The sequence below is a fragment of the Ambystoma mexicanum genome, chromosome 13 (assembly GCF_040938575.1).
Source record: "Ambystoma mexicanum isolate Mex_15411 chromosome 13, UKY_AmexF1_1, whole genome shotgun sequence".
NCBI lineage: Eukaryota > Metazoa > Chordata > Amphibia > Caudata > Ambystomatidae > Ambystoma > Ambystoma mexicanum.
Window position 1 is genome coordinate 499,748,321 of NC_090938.1, and position 22,601 is coordinate 499,770,921.

Sequence of the window (22,601 nt, forward strand, 5' to 3'; positions counted from 1 at the left end):
GATAAGTGTCACGATGCCTGCGCCGAACACGTAAATGCGTGGCTAGCATCTCTCCCCTTCGTATGCTAGTTCCATCATGAAGGAGAATTTCACTGGTAGGGGTTCTGTACACCCGTACACGAACACTTGTACTGACTTGTGTTGCAGCGTCAGGCATGGATAGAGTTTTTTTTATATCGGACTGCCGACATCACATTGACAGTGGCCCCTATGTCAATCATAATTTTTTGGGAGTGCCGTCAGCCAGGATCATGCATGCAGGATGGGTGTTCATTCCTCGTTTCTTTTTGCTGTAATGAGGTTTCACAGCTGAAATCATATGCACTCTTTCACTTGTTTGCTTTTGATGGCGTGATGGCCTGTCAGGGGATGATTCCTCTTCGGATTGCTCCTCCTCATCACTGTCATTGTCTACGTCCACTACACATGCTCGTCCATGGTACTTCTGCTGATGTTGTTTGTTGGGGTACCTGCTGCTGGGGTGGTCCAGTGTTCTTGTCATTTTGTGAGTCCAGAAATTACCCTACCAAAGCATAGAAGGTATATTATGTTGGCCGAAAACCAATCGCATCATATGCCCTACATCGTCAATAGAGAATCATCAGCATAACCATAGAGCGTCCATTTTGTGTAAGATCCGCCATTTGCTCTCTTTGCCTTTCTGTTCAAACGCATTGCAAAATGTATTTTATTTCATTCTGCTCATGCACGGAGCAAGGCCACAAGTTACATGTTGAGAGACCGGCCCAGACAGAAGTGTCAAACAGTACAGAAATACATTGTTTTCCTCCGTCACAAGTCCTTGAAGGCGAGCAGAGAGGCATTTAATCACCAACCCAGGTGCCGGCCGGTCTCACTGAAACTGTAGAAACAAGCTGTTAAAGCATGAATTATACTTTTGCAGCGGCCCCCCTTTGGGGACTCTTTAGAACAGGCTGACCCCTAGCTCACGAATAGAAACCAGTAAATAACATACTTTGGAATGTGTCTCTCCTACGAGCACAGTGTCTTCGCTGAACAAGTGCCTCGTGTTCTTCATAACAAAGAACTATGTCTGCCTACTGCAAATTGCAACTGTTGTTAAAACGAGTAATATAGATTTGGTAAGAAACGTGTTATGACGTGTCATATTTGCCATAATTGTCATTCACCGAACACTAGCTCAAGAAGATACATTATGGGCGGTTTTGATGTGTCACAAAGAGATTGTATGATTGTCTTTTCTTATATATGATGCTGTTGTTGTCATATATCGCCCATGGAAAGTATGGAGCAGATGGCCGATATGGAAGAAGGACTAGACTCCGAGTCATTGCAAGGTGCGGTCTAGTCTTTCTGTTGTACTACCTACAAGTACCTGAGAATGGAGAACACCTGTGCGTTGCAACTTTCTTGCTGCCTACGTGAGTTCACTATGCTTGTGCTCTGCCTCCAGTTGTTTCTCTGTGTTTGCCTTGCCTTCCTTCCCTGTTCGTCTGCCCGTGTCTTTCCGTTACCGCTGTTCGCGGTTTCCCCCTCTCGTTTATTCCGCTTACCTGTTTGTTTCTGCTTCCGCTGTTGTGCCGCGCTCCGTGCTGCCTTCTAGTACTCATTCCTGCTTCAGCGTCTCACCTGCCATCAGACGCTCTTTGCTGGGAACACTTCTTTGTCCAAGTTCTTTGGAGTACTGAACTGTTTGTGCTGTTCCGCACTGGATCGTTATTTCCTTATCTACTACGAACACTTACCAGTGCATGCTGGTTATTGTGGTCCAGTACTCTATCAAATCGAGTACGCTGGAATTAGACATTGTTGTTCTGCTTTTCGGTGCATGCTGGGTATTGAAGTGCGGATACCAATGCACGCCGACAACTTCCTCTCTGGATGACTACAACTTACCCCTGCCAACTACAGCTACACAATCTTCCAGGGTTTTTCGGCAAGGCTTTTCCCTGGTTTGGGGTGGGCTCCCCGGAGTCCCCGCTGCCGGGCTAATTGCTTATAGGCAAAGTGGCCTCCGGGGGAGCTTGCTCCTATCTCGTCAAACAGAAGAATAGGACCGTCAGGACAAAGACAAAGACAGCCTGGAGGGAAAAGCTGGAAAGCTCATCCGACGAATCCGTAAAGACCCACACAGAATCATCAGGTGAGGAGTGGGCTAGTGCTAAGGAAAGTGTGAGTGATAAACCTACAGAATCTGAGAGTTGTAGAATGTTCACTCTCTTGCGTCTCACGAGGTCTGTGTGACACATGTTGCGAGACGTTAGACCCAGTCGGCCGACTGAGAATACTTGCTTCGCAATAAACCCTAGTACTTGGAAATCGATCCTTGTGTCTGTCGTATCACTTGGTGTATGGTGATTGTGCCTTTTTTCCATATGTGAGGGTCTTCAGGACCTAGCAGGCTTCAGGAGATGGAGCTCAGACATACTGATGCGAAGTGGTTGAGCTTTATGCACTTGTGGCAGGTAACTCCGAGTGCAGTGCAGGGTTCATCTTTATGCCAGGAATCTCTGCACCATTTACATGCATCAGATTGTTTCGGCTTTTGGTCAGGCTTGCCTCTCCAATGTCGGAGGATGTTTATGGTTGCTATGCTGTTATCTGGATTTTCTGCATCTAGGGGCAGCCGGATGATCATGGAATCCATTTCTGCCACATGTGCATCCGTTTGTTCTCGTTGACGTCCCATGGTGAGTATTCGTTCTAGTGGTAGGTTTGTTTCTGACAGTATCACCCTGCATAGTTTGTCCAATGATAGGCCATGGATTACTTGCTGGCGAACAGCAAACTCTTCATCCGGGAAGTCACACTCTATCGCCCTTTTCGCGGAGGCAGCTGTGGAAGTCATAGATTTTTTCATTCATTCGTTGACAGGCTTGGCTCATCTTGAACCTTTCAAAGTCTGGGATGAGCTGTGACTTGAATTTTCTGATCAGCACTAGCTTGACCGTAGTCATAGTCGCCTTCGGTGCCTCTATTGGTTAAGGCATTGAATAGCCCCCGCGCAAGAGTCCCGAGGTTGAGCATTAAGAGTGTTCGCTTTTTTCAGGGTACATGACCATGCGTGACTTTGTGTTTAATTCAAACTGTTGTATCCATAGCTCCCATCTAAGTGCAGCTCTGGGCCCGTAGGGTTCAAAAGGATTCATGAAAGTCCCTTGTGCTGTGCCTAACCATGTGTTGTGGTCAGGGTGTGGTCCCTGGGCACCTGCCATCGCAGACAATGCAGATGGATCTGCTGCCATAACAACAGGGCGTGAATGGTGCTCCGCTGGCTGTGGGCAATACTTGGTGCAATCTGTGGCAGTGTGTAAGAGAGCTTGGCGCTCTCTCTTGTGATGTTGGTGGGCCCTAACTCATGTTTCCTTTGGTTATGTTTGTTACCCAGTTGTTAGGCTTTTGGTGACACCTGCAGTCTGTCATATTGAATTTGCACAGTTGGGCCTCACTTGGCATCATGCTTGTTCTTCCTTTGAGCTTTGCTGTGCTCGTGACAGCAGTAGTGAAAGGTGTGCTGTCTCCCGGCTATATTCTCCACCTGTCTATCTTGCCAGTGCTGCATGTGCTCTTTGCTTCTACTGGTGGTTTTATTAGTGTTTTTTTTCTCACTGCCTTTTGGTGTGCCTGGTGTCATGATCACAGCCAGGGCTCATAGTTTTGACTCAGATGTTCAGGCCAGGTGGGATTCATTGCATAGATCAGCAGGTCAAGGGTGGTTGTTAGCCTGGCACACATGGCATTTACACCAATCACAGCACTGAAATATCATAGACCTCCATAGGGTTACAATAGATTTACAATACCCATAAGATGGCCGCCTAGAGGGTCAAGGATAACGCAGCAGCATTGAACTAGTCATTTGTCATGGAGAGCTACTTAAGCTCCGTCCCTGCTGGAACACGGGCTTCGTGTTTTCTCTGCTGACTTTTCTCCGCTGGCAGCGGTGTAACGCTATTGGCGCTTCTTCTCACAGAATCTGAAAAATAAAATAAAAGAAATATTAAGACTTTGAATAGCTCACAGAATATCCACAGATCACAGACAAGACTTACCTGACTGAAGTTTTCCTTCGCTGTAGTCTTCCAGTAGATGAATATTTTTTCATCACAGTATCTTGAGTCCGCAGTCCTCGTTCGCAGCCGCAGCATCTTCCAAGGGATTTTCTCAGCATTCTGAAGACCTGCAGAAATAAAAGTATTTAGTTACAAAATGAACATTACAGAGTTTAGTGTGAAGATAATTTCTCGGCGCATACGTGCCTGAAGCTCCACAGAGTTTTTGCACACAGTTGTTTAGCGCGCTTTGCAGTAGAAGGTTAGTCTTTCAGATAAGACAAACGTATGTTTTTTTTAAACGTTTTCTCTTCTGATTATGCTTGCAACCATTCCACAATCCAAGTTCTTTTCCTGAGTGCTGAAACCTCTTCATTTGTTACGCGATTCAGCTGTAGCAAGCACACTAACTCTCCACAAGAAATAAGGGTTCCATTTTCTTCTCCTTTTAACTTCAGACTTTTCAGTAAAGCATTTTATTCCTCCAAGAACCTGCAAAGAGAAAGAAGAATAAAGAAGTTAGCACGAGAGATCTCTCCTCCTTAGAAAACTATCAATTCTCAGAAAGACACATTTTTTCCTCATTTGTTTCTTCTGTCAAGAGACTCATTACATAAAGATACTTACCTTCAGAGTCTTCCAGAGTTCTACAGCATTCCAGTTTTCAGAGACTCAATATCAACGTGCCCCTCTGAGACAGCAGGATGGAGAGCTCAATAAACACAAAACACAGGTGAAGAGAGTGGGTGGTCTCAGATCCAGGAGGGAGTTTATTTCTGGGTGAAGTTAGACATAGACACTTAGTAGTTCTCACCATTGTTTACACTTATAGTACATCCATACTTGTTATCTATCTGTCCTGACAGGGAAAGAATCTAAAAGCTTCAGTGTAGCAGGTTAACAGGCTCAAAGGTCATTATGCTCCTGAGGAGTCCTGGTAAGCGTTACAGAACGCGAAGCCATACTTAAAAAAATAATCCACCTGAGCGTAATGGAAACCACAATTTGTCCCAGATTTTGGGGGAGTTACAGGCGAATGTCCACGGAGCAAGGTCAGAAACCAATTCCTTGAGGAGGGAGTTGGTAGTAAACAGGGAACGTACTGATGAATTGGGTTGCCAATTATTACAATCTCAAGCAGGACAAGCACCACTTTCTGGCGGCCTTCCACCAGTTCAAGGTTCCAATCACAGTCCTCCTCTACAGGTAATTTTACCAGGAAACATTCTATTAGCCCCCCAGAACGATTTAGGGGGGATATGAAGCGTTTTGCAGTCTTTATGAATCAATGTAATTTGCACTTCCTGTGTTGACCCGTGGTCTTTTCCTCAGATCAGTCTAAGGTGGCATTTGTGTTATCCTATCTGGGAGGGCATGCTGCAGATTGGTCCACTTCCTTAGTCAACTGAGATGACCGGTTATTAAGAAACTTTCATGGCTTTCAACAGGAATTGGAAAAGCTCTTTGCCCATCATACACAGGAACAGGCCTTGGATAATGAGTTGCTTTCCTTACGCAAAGATGGTCAAGAATTGTTGGCATATCTAGCTTCTTTTAAATCATTAGTAGCAGAAACTAATTGGCCAGAAGAAAAGAGAACAACACTCTTTTATCGAGGATTACGAGGAGAACTCAAGGACATATTGGCTCAGGTTGTGAACCTTCCTACGGGTTGTGCAGAATTCATAGACCTCACTATACAAATGGACCATCAGTTGCAAGAACGACAAATAGACTGTTCTCGATCAGAAATAGAGCGCTCTATGTCTGTCCAAAAGACAGTGGTAATCGCCAAGTATCTGAAAGCCATCCAGAACCAATGCAATTGGGGGGCATTCGGGGCCCCATTTCAAAAGAAGAAAGAGAAAAAAGAAGACAACAGAATGTATGTCTCTACTGTGGGTCAGCTGGTCATCATCTTCGTTACTGTCCGGTGAAACCTCCGTGGAAACCATAGGAGCCTTGGACAAGGCTGACAAAGGTGTAAAGAAAGAGGAACTGTCAGAAAACTCCAACGCCTGACAAGTTTAGAGGTCGACTTGTCGAGCCAGAAGAAGGAATTTCAGATCTCTAATTTTGTTGTTCCCGTTATCCTAAGTAAGGACCTTCAACCTTCCAAGATACATGCTCTAGAAGCATATGTGGACAGTGGTGCGATTGGAAACTACATGGATTACGAACTTGCAGGCAAGATAGGTATTGCTATGAACCAAAAGTCTGTGGTGGAGAATGTCACAGCAGTTGATGGTACTCAGCAATATCCCCAAAAAAAAGAACAAAAAAATAAAATTCGACCCTTTGGTTTTCGGTCCTTTTGATTCGGCCCTATTGCATTTCAGTCCTTTGGATTCGCACCTTTGACCTATAACCTACTGAAGTCTGTACTTTGCTTTGCCAGGATGGGCATCGAGAAAAGATCTTGTTTGACCTAATACGTGCTCTGCAGTTCAAGATAATCTTAGGCATCCCATGGTTAGAGAAACATAATCCACAGATTGATTGGCGTGCCAGAACCTTGTTATTCACTGAAGAATGCAAAAACTCATGTTACTGCCAAGAAGATTCAGGAAACGAGGTCCAAGCGATTTCTAGGGAAAACCTTGCCTTAGTTTTAATAGGAATTCTGTCACCGAGTATCAAGATTTTCAAGAAGTATTTGAAAAAGAACAGGCCAACATACTTCCTCCAGATCGGCCCTATGACTGTCAAATTGATTTAATCCCAGGGTCTCAAACCCCATGTAGTAGGATCTATGCCTTAACCCAGCAAGAGAATATACATTTGAAGACATATCTGGATAAGTACCATGCCAATGGTTTTATTCGGCCATTCAAGTCCCCGGTGGCCTCCCCTCTGTTCTTCGTGGCCAAGAAGGAAGAGGACATTCGTACTTGCATAGACTATTGTGCGTTAAATCAGATCACAGTAAGAACAGATACCCCCTTCCACTCATTCAGTGTTAATGGACCAAGTCAAAGATGCAAAGGTTTTTACAAAAATAGACCTTCAGGGTGCTTATCATTTAGTGAGAATTAAAGAAGGGGATGAATGGAAAACTGCTTTTAGTACAAAATATGGAATATATGCGTATCAAGTTATGCTCTTTGGCTTATGCAATGCTGCAGCAGCTTTTCAGAACTTCATGAATGATGTTCTATGTGACTTGTTAGATGTGTGTGCCGTAGTGTACATTGATGACATCTTAATTTATTCAGCCTCCAACCAGGAGCACATATTTCATGTTAGAGCAGTACTTATGAAGCTACGACAACACCAGTTGTATGTCAAATTGGAAAAATGCTCCTTTCATGTAACCTCAGTGGAATTTTTGGGATTCATTTTGTCACCATTGGGAATTCAGATGGACAACAGAAAAGTAGAAGCAGTTTTAACCTGGCCTTCCCCTACGTCGGCAAAAGGAGTTCAAAGTTTCCTGTAACTCGCAATTTTTATCAGCGCTTTGTTTCAGGCTTTTTCCAGTGGGTCCACCCAATACCTTCACTATTACGTAAGCACAAGAGATTCGCCTAGACCAAGGAGGCAGAAGAGGCTTTCAAAACTTTAAAGAATAAATGTAGAACCGCTCCAGTTTGAAGACACCCACAGCCAGATCTGCCATTTGTGGTAGAGCCCGACACATCCACTGCTGCTATGGGAGCAGTATTGTCCCAAAAATATTTAGAAACCGGACAATTGCATCCGGTGGCTTTATGCTCAAAGAAATTCTCAGCTGCGGAGTTAAATTACACTATCACAGATAAAGAATTATTAGCAATAAGGAATTCCTTTAAAGAATGGAGACACCATTTATTAGGGGCCTGTCACACCATCACAGTTCTTACCGACCACAGAAACCTGCAATATTTACGCAATGCAAAGTCTCAGTCTTCACTACAACTCTGTTGGGCATTGTTTTTTGCGGAATACGATTCTGTCATAACCTACTGCCCTGGAGTACGTAATGGGAAGGCGGATGCTTTGTCACATATTGGAGAGAGTGAGGATGTTCAAAATATCCCAGATCCAGTGAGCATATTCCGGAAGAGAAGATAATGGGAGTCACTTGATTTCCTGAAGAAGACATGAAGTCACAGATTCGACTTAGCATGACCACTTCTGAGTTAGAGGCCTGTGCGTCAAAAGGATCTAAATGTTCAATTCAAGAGGGTTTACCATATTTCCAGGGTCATCTATATCTACCCTTTCCGGAATTACCAACACAGGTCATAGCAGATTATCATGGAGCGATGCTAGGTCATCCTGGAATTGTTAAGACTATAGCCAAGATGGCCAAAGATATCATGGATTTCATCCAAATTTGCGGTATTTGTGCCTAAAATAAAAGTTCGAAGCAGAGACCAGCAGGACTCCTTCAACCCTTACCTATTCCACCTACACCATGGCGTACTATTTCAATGGGTGCATCCGACGCGATTGAATCTGAGCAGCAGGAATATTGAATCTTGGGGATTTGTCCCCGTTACTTTCCACCTGACAACAGTCATATGGATTTTTTCATTTCAACATTGGCCCTGATTTGAGAAAGGCTCAGGCGAGCCGAAACACGTGTTATCACTAAGAAGAGGGCTCATTTTCTAATTTGGATTGTATATTAAAACAACCATTGATTTCCCTACTGGTGTCACGTGCCGTGGCCGCCTGCCCTCGTGGGGGCTATGGAAGGCTTAGAGGTTGTCCGGCCATTAGGTGTTGCTGCTTCTCATTTCTCTTGTTTCCAGGTTTCCGGGTCTAGTTGTTTTGTGCTTCCTGGTCTTTAACCACGCCCCTCTCTGCGATGCTTCGCGTTGCAACCTCTTCGCTTCTGTGTTGGGTGTAGACGCTGCTTACCTGTTTCTCTCTATCCTTGCTTTTCCCATTTTTTTTCTGGTTATCTGGCCCGCCTTTTTTGCGGAACTCTCCGCAACCCGGTGTTCCCCCCTCTAGCTTGTTTTTTCCTGCTTTGCCCTTCCCCCCTCTCCTTTGACCTGCTGTATGCTCTGTCCAGATTCTCTCCTCGGAGCCGGACGTTCTGCTCTCGCCGAACTCCCTTGGAAGTCTCCTCGCTCCACTGCTTCATCCTTGCCATTAAACCGCTGCTGGATCTCCGTCTTTGAAACTTCCTGGGAGTCTGGATGTACCGTTGCCTTTACTGCTGAAAGAAAGATACGGCCATTAAAAAAAGACTTACCTGCACCCTGTTGGTTGGAGATTCGTTCCGAGAGGTTTTTTGGCTTCCCTGGCTTTTTCCTCTCCAAGGTCTTTTCCGGAAGGGGGTCCCACTGGTGCCCTTTTCCCAACAGGGTGCCGTTGTGGCTTCACTCCGGGGAAGACCCTATCTCTTTAAAAAGAAAGGAAGAGGACGATGGAGGACGGACTATCACCAGGACAGCTCATCTGAAGAACCAGGTGAGGAGGAGGGGGGGTGTTGACTGATTTAGGGGAAGAGGAACCCGCACGTGAGACACTAGACATTGACAGTTTGCAACGCCAGAAAGTTACAAACATGGTAACTACCAAACAATTTCAGAAATTCCATTCAAGGGTTAACTCGGGAAGTTCAGGCGCTCAAGGCTGAAAATGCCACTCTCTGCCAAATGGTGAACGCCAGAGACCTACAACGCTCAGAACTCCCTCCCTTACCCCTTGCCTCAGGAAAATATGATGGATCGCCTTGCAGGTTTAAGGAGTTTATGGAAGCCTACATTATGCACTTCACTTTCCATCCCCAAACTTATGCCACAGACCAGTCACGGATTGGCTTTCTGATATCCAATCTTACGGGGAATGCCTTGGCCTGGGCCACTCCTTTGGTCACCAGTGCCAGTCCTTTGCTTCAAGACTACACTGCCTTCACAACTAGATTTAAGTAGACGGTTGAGAGGCAGAGCTTCGCCGAAGTCGCCAGTGAAGAGTTACTGGACCTCAGACATGGGTCTGCCGATTTGCTCAGTTACATCTCCACTTTCAAGAGTGGCGGCTGAAACCGGTTGGCCGGAGGCGGCTCAATATACTGTCTTTCGGCGAGGTCTCCGAGAGGAGCTGAAAGATGAATTGGCTCGAGCACCACGACCTGCCACTTTTTCAGATCTTTTGTCAACTGTTCTCCAGATTGATTTCCGCCTTTCGGAAAGGCGATCCAAAAGAAGAATGAATAAGGGTTTCCTTCCTCCTTCCGAGCTGCCTACACCCGCCTCCTCCTCCCCTCGCTGTCCTAAGGAAGAGCCAATGCAGATCGGGGTGACCCGAGGTCCTCTGACTGCCGAGAAACATCGACGAAGGCAAGATAATAATCTGTGCATGTACTGTTGTTCGGATAAGCATATTCTAAGAGACTGCCCTCAGGTGCCTCCTCGTCGGTCAGGAAATGACTGCCCTCGGAACTGATGGGGACCAGTTACCGAGGCAACACTCTTCGTCCCTTTATCACAATGTCAGTTGCTTCCACGGCAACCACGGAAGACAACTGATTAATGGTGGTGACCATACAGATTCTGGTTAACTCAAGAACCATTGAAGCTTTGGCCCTTATCGACTGCGGAGCGGCAGGCTGCTTCATGGACCTTATTTGGGCCAAGAAAATGAAGATAGAGGAGTTAGAGAAGGAAGAGGATCAGAAGGTGGAAGGCGTTTATGGACGACCCCTGTGTTCTGGTATGATAACTCATTCTACGGTATTACTTCGCATGACCATTCAACAACATACCGAACATCTCCATTTCGACTTGATCAGGGCAGCACATTTCCCTACATACTAAGGGTGAACTGGTTACGCAGGCATAATCCGGCTATAGACTGGAGGAACAACCAATTTGCTTTCACATCTTGTTTTTGTCTAAAGTCTTGTCTACCTGAGCCCGGATCGGTTACTGTAAAGATTCATACCGAACCTCCTACTATCTCTACCACACTTGGAATACATTCCGTTCCTGCTGGTCTACAAGAATACACAGAGGTGTTTTTGGAGAAGGATCCTCAAGACCTTCCCCCACATCGACCAGAGGATTGTGCAATCGAATTACAGCCAGGAGCTTTCATACCCTTTGGTCGCATGTACTCTTTGTCCATAAAGGAAAAGGACGTACTAAAGAAATATTTGGATTCCAATTCACGCAATGGTCTCATCCAGCCTTCTCGCTCTCCAGCAGGAGCCTCATTGTTTTTGTACCAAAGAAGGATACCCAAGAATTGAGACCATGTATCGATTATAGGGGATTAAATAGAGTCACCATCAGGGATCGTTATCCCATGCCTCTGATAAAGGACATTCTGGAGGCCTTACAAGGTGCTGTCATATTTTCCAAATTAGACCTTAGACAAGCTTATCATCTGCTCCGGATGCGAGCCGGCGACGAGTGGAAAACTGCATTCCGAATCCCCTTTGGGCATTTTGAATACCAAGTAATGCCATTTGGGTTGGTTAATGCACCCTCAATCTTTCAGAGATTCATGGACCGTCTTTTTTCAGATCTTATCCAGCAATGTACTTGTTATGATGTTGCTGCTCACATAGCAGCCTAAGCTACCTAGCATAATAAAGCTGGGAGGAATGGAATGTTATATGCCTCTGGTTCTGATGAGGTCATAGAGAGTGCAATGGACTGCGCTACTCTCAGTGTTCTAAGTTTGTCAGTTAATCTTGCTCAGTGTATCTGTAGGGAGCCCATGTTGATGTTGGGGGTCTTTTCCCTATTTAACCTAAATAAACATATATCTGAAGACTTACCTGTGCCTGTCGATGTCTTTGCAACAGTACTATAGTGTATCTGGACGATATCCTGGTTTACTCTTCGTCTGAGGCCTTACACAACCAACACCTTCGAGTGGTTTTACAACGGCTCAAAGATAATCAGTTGTTGGTGAATCAAGAGAAGTGCGTGTTCTCCGCTTCCACCGTCCCTTACTTAGGATTTATTCTTTCTGAATCCGGGGTGCAGATGGATCCCAAGAAGGTTGAGGCCATACTCAGGTGGCCCTCACCATCCTCCGTGAAAGAGGTCCAGAAGTTCTTGGGTCTGGCTAACTTCTATCGCAAGTTTATAACAAACTTCTCAGAGATGGTACTTCCTATCACAGCATTACTGAAGAAATCCTCATTACCCTTTGTCTGGACGATTGAGGCTGAAAGGGCGTTCCAAATACTGAAAAAAAGATTTACCACAGCTCCGATATTACGTCAACCAGATCAGAACCTCCCTTTCATTGTTGAGACTGCAGGTTCTTCTGCCGCCCTAGGGGCTGCGCTTCTTCAGGAATTTAACTGATTGGAGTACCCTATTGCATACCTTTCAATGACCCTTACTCCTAGTCAAGCTAACTATTCAGTAATTGAAAGGGAATTGTTGGCGATGAAGACAACATGCAAGGAGTGGCGCCATTTGCTGCAGGGGGCTATGCACTCCTTCGTTCTCCGGACAGATCATAAGAACTTGAAGGTTATTCAGCAAATGGAGTGCATAAACTCCCTTCAGGCAAGATGGGCACACGTCTTTTCCCAGTATGACTTCGTCCTTACTTATCTCCCAGGTACCAAGAACATACTGGCCGACTCTCTATCTCGCTTTCCCAACCCGGATTGCAGTACGGATTCCCGACCTGAAAGGATATTGCCTCAAATCAAGATTGTGTACTCTTCCGACCTTCCTCCAGAGAGTCAGAGAAGCTACAGACATCACTCAGTTACCCTTCAAGGCTAATCCTTCCGCCCTTCGACTTTCCCAGGAGGGCTTACTATTTGTAGGTAGCAAGCTATATTTGCCTGACATCGCTTCTAGAAGGTGTGCTCTTAATTGGTGTCATGACAACTCCGGAGCAGGACATCAGGGTACAGCCAATACCGTGGATCTGTTAAAACAGCAGTTTTGGTGGCCGAGGCTGTCCCGAGATGTTGACCGCTACATCCGCACATGTTCGGTTTGTAATCAAGCCAAGAATACTACCCGAAACCGTTGGGGTACCTTCAACAGGATCCTCCACCAACCAGACCCTGGAGTACTAGTTCCACTGATTTCGTGGTCGACTTACCGCCTTCGGAAGGGTGTTCCTGTGTTATGGTGACTCTCGATTCATTCACCAAGATGGCCCATTTCTCAACTCTTCCTGGTTTGCCAACAGCTGATAAGATAGCCGCAGTGTTTCTTAAAGATGTGTTTCAGCTCCATGGTCTGCCTGACAAGATCATTTCTGACCGGGGAAGTCAATATACATCACGATTCTGGAGTACATTGTGTAGAAAGTTGGGCATAGAAAGGGCCATGTCATCAGGATTTCACCCACAGACTAACGGCCAGACCGAACGATTAAATGCCTCCCTGGAACAGTACCTCCGCTGCTATATCAATCATTCACAGGATAATTGGGTATCTCTACTTCCTACAGCAGAGTTCGCCTACAACAACGCTAAGCACAGTGCTACCAAACTTAGTCCTTTCTTTTGCACCTATGGGTTTCATCCCTGCTTTCTACCTCTGAGTCTACCCGGCCCTACTTCTGTTCCTTCGGTGGATGCTGTTCTTTCTAGCTTGACTGAAGCCAACCAACCGGCTAGGGAGAGCCTCCAAGACAGCCAATTGCGATACCGGACCCAGAAAGACCCTCACCGGCGGCCCCCACCCATGTGGGGTCCGTGCGATAAGGTATGGCTATCAACTAAATACCTTCCTCGCTGGCTACAACCATCGAAGCTATCTCCTAGATACATAGGCCCCTTTTCGATCCAAAAACATATAAATCCTGTGGCCTATAGATTACAGCTTCCTCACCACCTTAGACGTATTCACCCGGTGTTCCATACCTCACTGCTGAAACCTTTTCAGGAAGACCCCTTTGTCAGACCCAAAGCTAGGGTTCCTGCCATGAAGGACGACGACCCGGCTGTGTACTAAGTGAGAAGGATTTTGGACTCAAGGTACCACAAGGGACGTTTTCAGTACCTTATACGATGGAAGGGGTACTCATCTTCTGAGGATTCCTGGGAGCCAGTCTTCCATCTCCAGGCTCCTAGACTGATCCGACAATACCATCATCGGCGTCCGGGTAAGCCGGGTGGTCCGGCCATGCCGAGGGGGCATACTGTCACACGCCGTGGCCGCCTGCCCTCGTAGGGGCTATGGAAGGCTTGGAGGTTGTCCGGCCATTAGGTGGTGCCGCTTCTTATTTCTCTTGTTTCCGGGTTTGCGGGTATAGTTGTTTTGTGCTTCCTGGTCTTTAACCAAGCCCCTCTCTGCGACGCTTTCGCGTTGCAACCTCTTTGCTTCTATGTTGGGTGTAGACGCTGTTTACCTGTTTCTCTCTATCCTTGCTTTTCCCATTTTATTGGGGTTATCTGGTCCGCCTTTTTTGTGGAATTCTCCGCGTTCCAGTGTTCCCCCCTCTTGCTTGTTTTTTCCTGCCTTCCCCTCCCCCCCTCTCCTTTCTCCTGCTGTATGCTGTGTCCGGATTCTCTCCTCGGGGCCAGATGTCTGGATGTACCGTCGCCTTTACTGCTGAAAGAAAGATAAGGCCATTAAAAAAAGACTTACCTGCGCCCTGTTGGTTGGAGATTCGTTCCGAGAGGTTTTATGCCTTCCCTGGCTTTTTCCTCTCCAAGGTCTTTTCCGGAAGGGGGTCCCACTGGTGCCCTTTTCCCAACAGGGGTGCCGTTGTGGCTTCACTCCGGGGAAGACCCTATCTCTTTAAAAAGAAAGGAAGAGGACGACGGAGGACGGACTATCAACAGGACAGCTCATCCGAAGAACCAGGTGAGGAGGGGGGGGGGGGGTGTTGACTGATTTAGGGGAAGAGGAACCCGCACGTGAGACACTAGACATTGACAACTGGCGCTGAGTCCTGGAATCATCTCTTTTTTCCAAGTTTTCTTGTGGACGGTTTGGGCTTAATTTCTGTCCAAATCCAGTGACCTGCGACATTTTGAGTGATTTAGTGAAGTAAATAATGACTTTTCTTGCCAATTGACGGGGATTGTAAGGAGTCGCCTGCTAGAACAACTTGCAATTAAGCCTGACAAATCCTTCTGAAACATACTATTTCAATGGACTTCATCACAGAGTTACCCCCTTGTTCGGGTTATAATACAATTTTAGTGGTGGTGGATTTATTATCCAAAATGTCTTATATTACATTGCCTTGAAAGGGCTTCCATCGGCATACGTTTTGGCAAAAGGATTTCTGGAACACATTGTACGTCTTCATGGATTTCCATCAGCAGTGATCTCTGATAGAGTCAATTTGTATCCCAATTCTGGAAAAGATGGGTGTGAGATGGCTAAAATTGAGGTGCGTTTGTCTACAGGTCACCATCCACAAACTGATGGTCAAACTGAGAGAAGGCATCAAACCTTAGAACAATACCTTCGGTGTCATCTCCACCAACAAATTATTCTTGGGTGGATGTGCTCTGGATTGCAGAGTACGCCTACAACAATTCCGAGCAATCTTCTACGAGGCATCCTCCTTTCTACATTCTTAATGGTTGCCATCCACAGACCTCTACCTTTGATCCACCAGACCCTTTAGAGATGCCAACAGAGCAGAATCTTCATGAGAAAATGTCTCAAGTACAGAAGGAAGTCTTAGGGCATTTAACTGTTGCAGAAGAGAGTCAAAAGAAATTTGCTGAGAATCTTCAAAGAAAACCTCCAAATTATCAAGTGGGAGACAAGATATGGTTAGCTTCCAAACACTTCGCACTAAAGGGGCCACGTAAATTTCAGCCCAGGTATCTGGGTCCATTTTCAGTGGAAGCTGTCATCAACCATGTAGCAGTAAAATTAACACTACCATCTCACATGTGAACTCATCCTGTATTTCAGGTGTCCTTATTGAAACCAATGAATCCAGGTACCAGGCTGCAAAAATCACCCAAGCCCATGATTGTAAACAGAGAACCCAAATTCCTAGTGAAAGAAATTTTAGATTCCAAGACGGTCAGAAGGAAACTGTTTTACTTAGTAGATTTGAAAGGTTTTGGTCCACAGGACCGAACTTGGGAACCCAGTTCTAATGTTCATGCTCCCCAATGACTTCGAAAGTTTCATCAGAATCACCCAACCAGGCCAGGGCTGGAGGGTCCACCCTTGGTAGGGGCTTTGGGGGGGAAAACTGTCATGATCACAGCCAGGGCTCAGAGTTTTGACTCAGGTGTTCAGGCCAGGCGGGATTTGCATAGATCAGAGGGTCAAAGGTGGTTGTTATCTTGGCATGCATGGTATTTACACCATTGAAATACCATAGACCTCCATACAATAGATTTACAATACCCATAAAATGGCTGCCTAGAGGGTCAAGGACAAAGCAGCAGCATTGACCTAGTCATTTCTCATAGAGAGCTACTTAAGCTACGCCCTCGCTGGAACACCCGCTTTGCGTTTTCTGCGCTGACAGCGGTATAACGCTACTGGCACTTCTTCTCACAGAATCTGAATAATAAAAGAAAATACATATTAATACTTTGAATAGCTCACAGAATATCCACACATCACAGACACAACTTACCTGACCAAAGCTTTCCTTCGCCGCAGTCTTCCAGTAGAAGAATATTTTTTCGTCAGTGTCTCTTCTTTCCGCAGTCCTCATTCCCAGCCGCAGCATCTTCCGAGGGATTTTCTCAGCATTCCGAAGACCTGCAGAAACAAAGGTATTTAGTTACAAAACAAACAATACAGAGTTTAGTGTGAAGACAATTTCTACGCGCATCCGTACCTAAAGCTCCACAGAGTGTTTCCTCACAGTTGTTTACCGCGCTTCGCAGTAGAAGGTTAGTCTTTCAGATAAGACAAACTTATGCTTTTTTTAAACTTTTTCTTTTCCGATTACGCTTGCAACCATTCTGCACCAAGTTCTTTTCTTGAGTGGTGAAACTTCTTCATTTATTACGGGCTTCAGCTGTAGCAAGCGCACTAACTCTCCACAAGAAATAAGGGGTCCATTTTCTTCTCCTTTTAACTTCAAACTTTTCAGTAAAGCCTTTTCTTCCTCCAAGAACCTGCAAAGAGAAAGAAGAATAAAGAAGTTAGTACGAGAGATCTCGCCACCTTAGAAAACTTTAAATTCTCAGAAAGACAACAGTTTTTTCCTCATTTGATTCTTTTGTGAAGAGGCTCGTTACATAAAGTCACTTACCTTCAGAGTTCTACAGCATTCCAGTTTTCAGAAACTCAATATCAACATGCCCCTGTGAGACAGCAGGATGGAGAGCTCAATAAACACAAAACACAGGTGAGGAGAGTGGGTGGTCTCAGATCCAGGAGGGAGTATGTTTCTGGGTAAAGTTAGACATACACTCTTAGTATTTCTCACCATTCTTTACACTTATAGTCCCTCCATACTTCTTATCTATCTGTCCTGACAGGGAAAGAGTCTAAAAGCTTCAGGGTAGCAGGTCAACCGGCTCAAAGGTCATTACGCTCCTGAGGAGTCCAGATAAGCGTTACACCTGGGGCACCTCCTAACCCATTGGTTGTGCACTATATTTTTCTCCTGTGGGGTAGCAGCAGTATCTGGGGCCCTCTGGGCTTTGCAGGGGTAAGTGAGGTGGCGGACCAAGCAGTTACCGACATTGTTGATGGCTGGCTCTGTGCTGCGGAACAGCCTGCAGCATTAGGTGCTACCGTAACTCTCGCCGCTGGAAGCGAAGCAGCAAGGCAGAAGCTTGCTGACTGCCATTGTCACCGGCAGCTGCTGCGCGTGGCTTCACTCCCGGCCAGCACAGCAATGTGGCCGGAGCAGGGTTTTCGCTTCTTGCAGCTGGGAGCGGGGATCCTCAGCATTCCTGACACGACAGATGATATCAGCGGGGTACTGCGGACACTGCCCTCATCACCAATGTGATGAAAGAAAGGGGGGCCTGGGTGCTACCAAGCATCACATCAATAAACCACACGCAAACTGGGACGCAATGTCCCATTGACGGGCATTCACCCCTATTTATTACCTTACTTGACGCATACAGCAGGACGCTGCTGGTCATTTAGGATTACATGACCATGTCACACTCTTGTACAACGGAGTATTACAAAACAGACAATCCATGGAGTCCACTGGTTAATGTACGAAAAAGATTCACGTTTGTGAGGACTTCTGAAAATTGTCTGACTGATCTATCCCCAAAGGTAAGTTTGGTGGGGGTGTTCATATCTGCTTGCAGCTTCGGCGCACCTATAAACATCAAGCATTAGGTAGAATAATGACGGGGACTTGTTAATGTAGGTGATGTTCTCAAGCTTTTGCCACATTAGCATAACAGTAAAGCCGTTTTCACACAGAACGCCGCGGTTTTAAATAAGAAAACAGACTCTCTGCACCTTTCTGCAAAAAACGTAAAACACGAGGTAAGTCATTAAGTCAAAAATAACTGCAAGGCTGCACAGACCAAGGATTTACAATAAGAAAGAAAAAAAGAGTTTAAACAGAAACGAACAAACTTCATCGCAAAAAACTTGAGATCTAAAAATAGCCCAACTGTTGCGCGCCACTTATATACAATCCCCCAGTCGCAAACCGCGCCTTGCTGTCAACGAATTGTTCTGCGATTGGTTGAATAACATAGATCTTCCGGCTTCTGCACTTCCCGACACCGCTTTCGCTTCAACGTTGAATGGATGGTTTTTCGGGAATAGGCGGGCCGATCTTTCAGCTGACTAGTTCCAAACCATAGAGAGAGGACTACAACTTTTTGTACCAGAGGGACGCAGTAGACTTTGGGGGCCATTTTATAACATGGAGATTGTCTTTGAAATCAACGTGTGACCGATAAGTAACTGTAGTTATGAAATATTAAGATGTACCAGGTATTTCTAACTAAAGATATTCATATATTTTTTTTTAATAAAATGTCTGTTTTGTGAAGGGTGTCATAGAGAACTAAACCTCTATTTGTGCCATTTATAATGACCATCACAGTTTTTGTCCGTAAGAAATATTCCCAGTCCAAGTTCGTGATACCAAGTAAATACGCGCAGAGCACAACATTATTATAAATACATGCATTCAAAAAGAGTTTTATTTAGTGCGCGCCAGACCCGAGGGTATCATGGCGCAAGTGATAGAATACATGCAGCTTAGTTACAAAGGACATCTCATATCTGAAGTGCACGGGGTGCAATAGTTGAATAATAGTTTCATACAGATAAATGTTTTGGTTTTGATTGTGTTTATAATTTTTCAAATCAAAATGACTTATTGCTCGTTTAGTTCCCTTTATTGTGGAGGAAACGCTCGCTTTCCGGGTAACAGCTATAGCGTCTCTCTACACAGAAGTGACAGGTCTAAGCCTCCCGCTGGTTTCAGTTCGCCCTCATCCCCCAGTTAACGGCTTCCATTGGTTAGAGGGTGTGTTAGTGGGCGCGGTGGCCGTGTGCGCGCCCCCCTTCTGAGTGACGCGCTCTCTCGGACTCGCGCTCGCCCCCGCTGGAGTCGCCATTTCGCTCGGTTGGTGGAAGGAAGCGGAGCCCCCGGAAGGGAAACTGAGAAGGTACCGGGAGAGGCAGGAAGCTAGAGGTGAGAGGATGAAGGGGAGATTCGGGGTCCGGCATTGGAAAGCGTGGCCCTTTTTTTCCCCTTTAATCGTACCCGGCAAGGCCCTTCCGGCCGCGATGGTTGCGCAATTCCTGCGGCGAGAGGTGTAGATTGCGGGTGTTTTGACTATCCCTGGAGCAAATTCCGCTTTTGGCGGATATCTTTGTATATTGGCCATTGAGGGAATGGGGGCGTGAATGTGCTAGGACTTGAAATGGGGTGGTGTAACTCCGGGGACGGAGTCAGTTACCGAAGAGAAGTAACTGGGCCTCGTAACAGGGGGGGCGGCTGCACTTATTATGGTGCGGGCTGATCACGTCCGGCGGCAAGCGGCATTTATTAACGTGAGAACACTACTCGTGATCAGCTATTAGTTAAGGCGTTAACATAGTCTACAGTAGGAGTACGCTCTTACCAGAAAAGAGGCGGGGTTAGACCAGGAAGCTCAGAACCAGGTCAAAGTGCTGTGGATGTGTCATTCCACGAACACGCTGTCAGAGCACTCCCTCTTCTCCCGGAAATTAAGACCTGTCACCAAGGTAACCAGTGTGAAACGGGGAATTGAGTCCTCCAGCTAATGTAGGTAGGGCTTAACCTAAAGGGAACCCGAAGAGGGAACTGGGCTCGTTCTGCCCCGGTTCAATCTGCAGGCGCTACCGAGCGTAGCGAGGGGCAGAAAACCACTCCAGGTGGGTTTGGAGGGGTTCTCTCCGCCCCCGCTCCCCCAGAATATTTAAATAAGGGTTTAGCATGGTGCGTTTTACAGTTCACGTGCTCTGATACATTAGGTAAAGAGACACAATTTACAATCAGTTTTGTAGTTTAAGACATGAAACAAATCTATTAGAAGCATAGTCGCCAACAATGCACATGAGTATTTTCAAACACGTTTTCATTGTGCCTTGGCCCACTGTATGCCAGTCCTCTGCTAGTGTAAGCACATTTTCATATAGATTGTGCCCAAACATGTCCATCCTGCTGCGTGTGTGTATATTCCCACTTAAGGAAATGCTCATGTTTGCATTGCCCTTAAGGCCAGCAACGATACTATAACAAAATATGCTCATGCTAGCTCTGCAAATATGTGCCGTATCCCCACACAAGAACATGCTTTGCTAAATGCCATCAAAAAAAAAAAAACCATGCCACAGTAAGAAAACATGTTATCTTGGGTTGAACACTTGTTGCAGTCAGTGATCTGCAGGTTCAAATCCTGGCAAAGCCAGCTCACCATTTCCACTTTCTGAGTAAGATCAAAATGTTTGACTGGGCTAGGATAAATGGCCACACACACACTTGGAATCTTCATATCCCACGTGTTGTATACCCTGGCAATAGCACAGCGATATTTCATGCTATGTCATAAAATCTCTGTAGGTTCATACTGCTCCTTTGAATAAACAGGCTGGCGGTATTTGGTGATATTGGACTGACAAGGAAAAAGAACCAACTTCGAAACCATGGGATTTGACGTTTCCAAGAGAGGAGATTGTGTCTATAATTAACAAGGCAAAAAAATCTAGAGCTCCTGGACCGGACGGTCTTACCAACTTCACGATTAAACAGCAGCCTGAGCTATCGGCATCAATATGCATAACCCTATTTGACAGAATATGTAAAACCCAGAAGACTCCTAAATCCTGGAAATCTGCTGTTATTGTCCCGATAGTCAAGAAAGGGGACAGAACATGCCCCAAAAAACTATCGCCCAGTGGCATTACTGGATACTCTGGGGAAAATCTATGCCACAATGTTACAGCAAAAACTGGTGACCTGGGCAATCGAGTCTAATCATGTAGATAAAAGACAATCTGGCTTTGTGAAGCAAGTGGGCTGCTCATTAAACTTGTTACTCCTGAACCTGATGAGAATGGAAGCGATAAAATCTAAATCTAAGGTATATTTGGCCTTTTATCGACTTCTCAAGTGCATTTGACACCATCGACAGGCCTCGCTTGTGGTCAAAACTACAAAGTTGGGGCTGTCCAGCTGACTTAATGGCAGCAATTCGAGAATTGCACTCCGAAACCTATCCGGTTGGATCGATCTGGAAATGTAACTACCCCAATCAAAACCTATAAAGGGGTAAAACAATTCTGTCCCTTAGCTGCTGCAATATTCAGTCTATTCATCTCAGATATTGGGTTGGCAATTGACTCTCTAAGATCATTTCCCCCGAAGATTGATAAGACCCGTCTAAGTTGGCTGTTATACGCCGACGATCTCGTTCTTATGGACCTAACACCTGTCGGCCTACAGAGGAAACTGAATGCGGTTGCGCAATACGTTGCATCTAACCACTTGGTGATAAACACAAAAAAATGTGAAATTTTGGTGTTAAAGAATCTTAACAGCGGAAGACAAAACAAGTTGAGACAACCAAGATGGCACTTGGGTCGGGACGCCATTCAGATAACTCAGAACGTAAAATATCTCGGAATGCTAATAAATTCATCAATCAACGATGGACCATGGATTATTGAAAATAAAAGGAAATGCAAACAACTGGCCAGTCAAGCGGTCATCATACAGAAAAAATGTGGGAAATTTTCACTAAAACCAGTTCTAGCTTTTTACCATCAAAAGGTAATCCCAGTGTTATTATATGGTGCTGAAAACGCCTTGGGTTGCAGTCATGATACATGGTCATCGCTGGAGCACTGTTTTTGGTCTAAAGTTTTGTCTTTGCCAAGGGGGAATTCCGACTTCTTGTGTGAGATATGAACTCTCGCTTATCTCGCTACATGCTAGGGTATGCTGGGCCCTAGTATGTTTGTTTCGGAAATCTCGTCAGCGTGAGCACATACCACAATTTGACATCTTTCATGACCCATCGCCAGCTAATAATAGCATGGTGTCATTATGGTCTAAAAGATGCGAAGAGATCTTGAGTGATCACGGAATCAGCCTGGATATGCTGCATAATGACCCGAATGCTGCCAAATTGAAAATCTGGCAGGCGGACTGGTAGCAAACTTGCTCACAACGTGCCACAGCCTCCATGATGAAGGACGCCCCGCTTGAAACAAGGCCATTTAACATGCTACAACGATATAT

General features: G+C 45.6%; 1 protein-coding gene across 3 annotated transcripts in view; it reads left to right on the plus strand.

Annotated features, from left to right (window-relative positions):
• The first annotated feature begins 18,572 nt into the window (after positions 1–18,572).
• Positions 18,573–22,601, plus strand: part of LOC138521376 (ADP-ribosylation factor 1-like) — a 234,865-nt gene continuing 230,836 nt past the window's right edge. Inside the window, exon 1 of one of the 3 annotated variants that reach the window (XM_069634166.1) lies at positions 18,573–18,817. The gene's annotated coding sequence lies outside the window, so the exon portion shown is untranslated. Of the gene's footprint in view, positions 18,818–19,228; positions 19,527–22,601 lie in introns of those variants that run through there. The other 2 variants (XM_069634164.1, XM_069634165.1) reach the window with 2 other exon arrangements.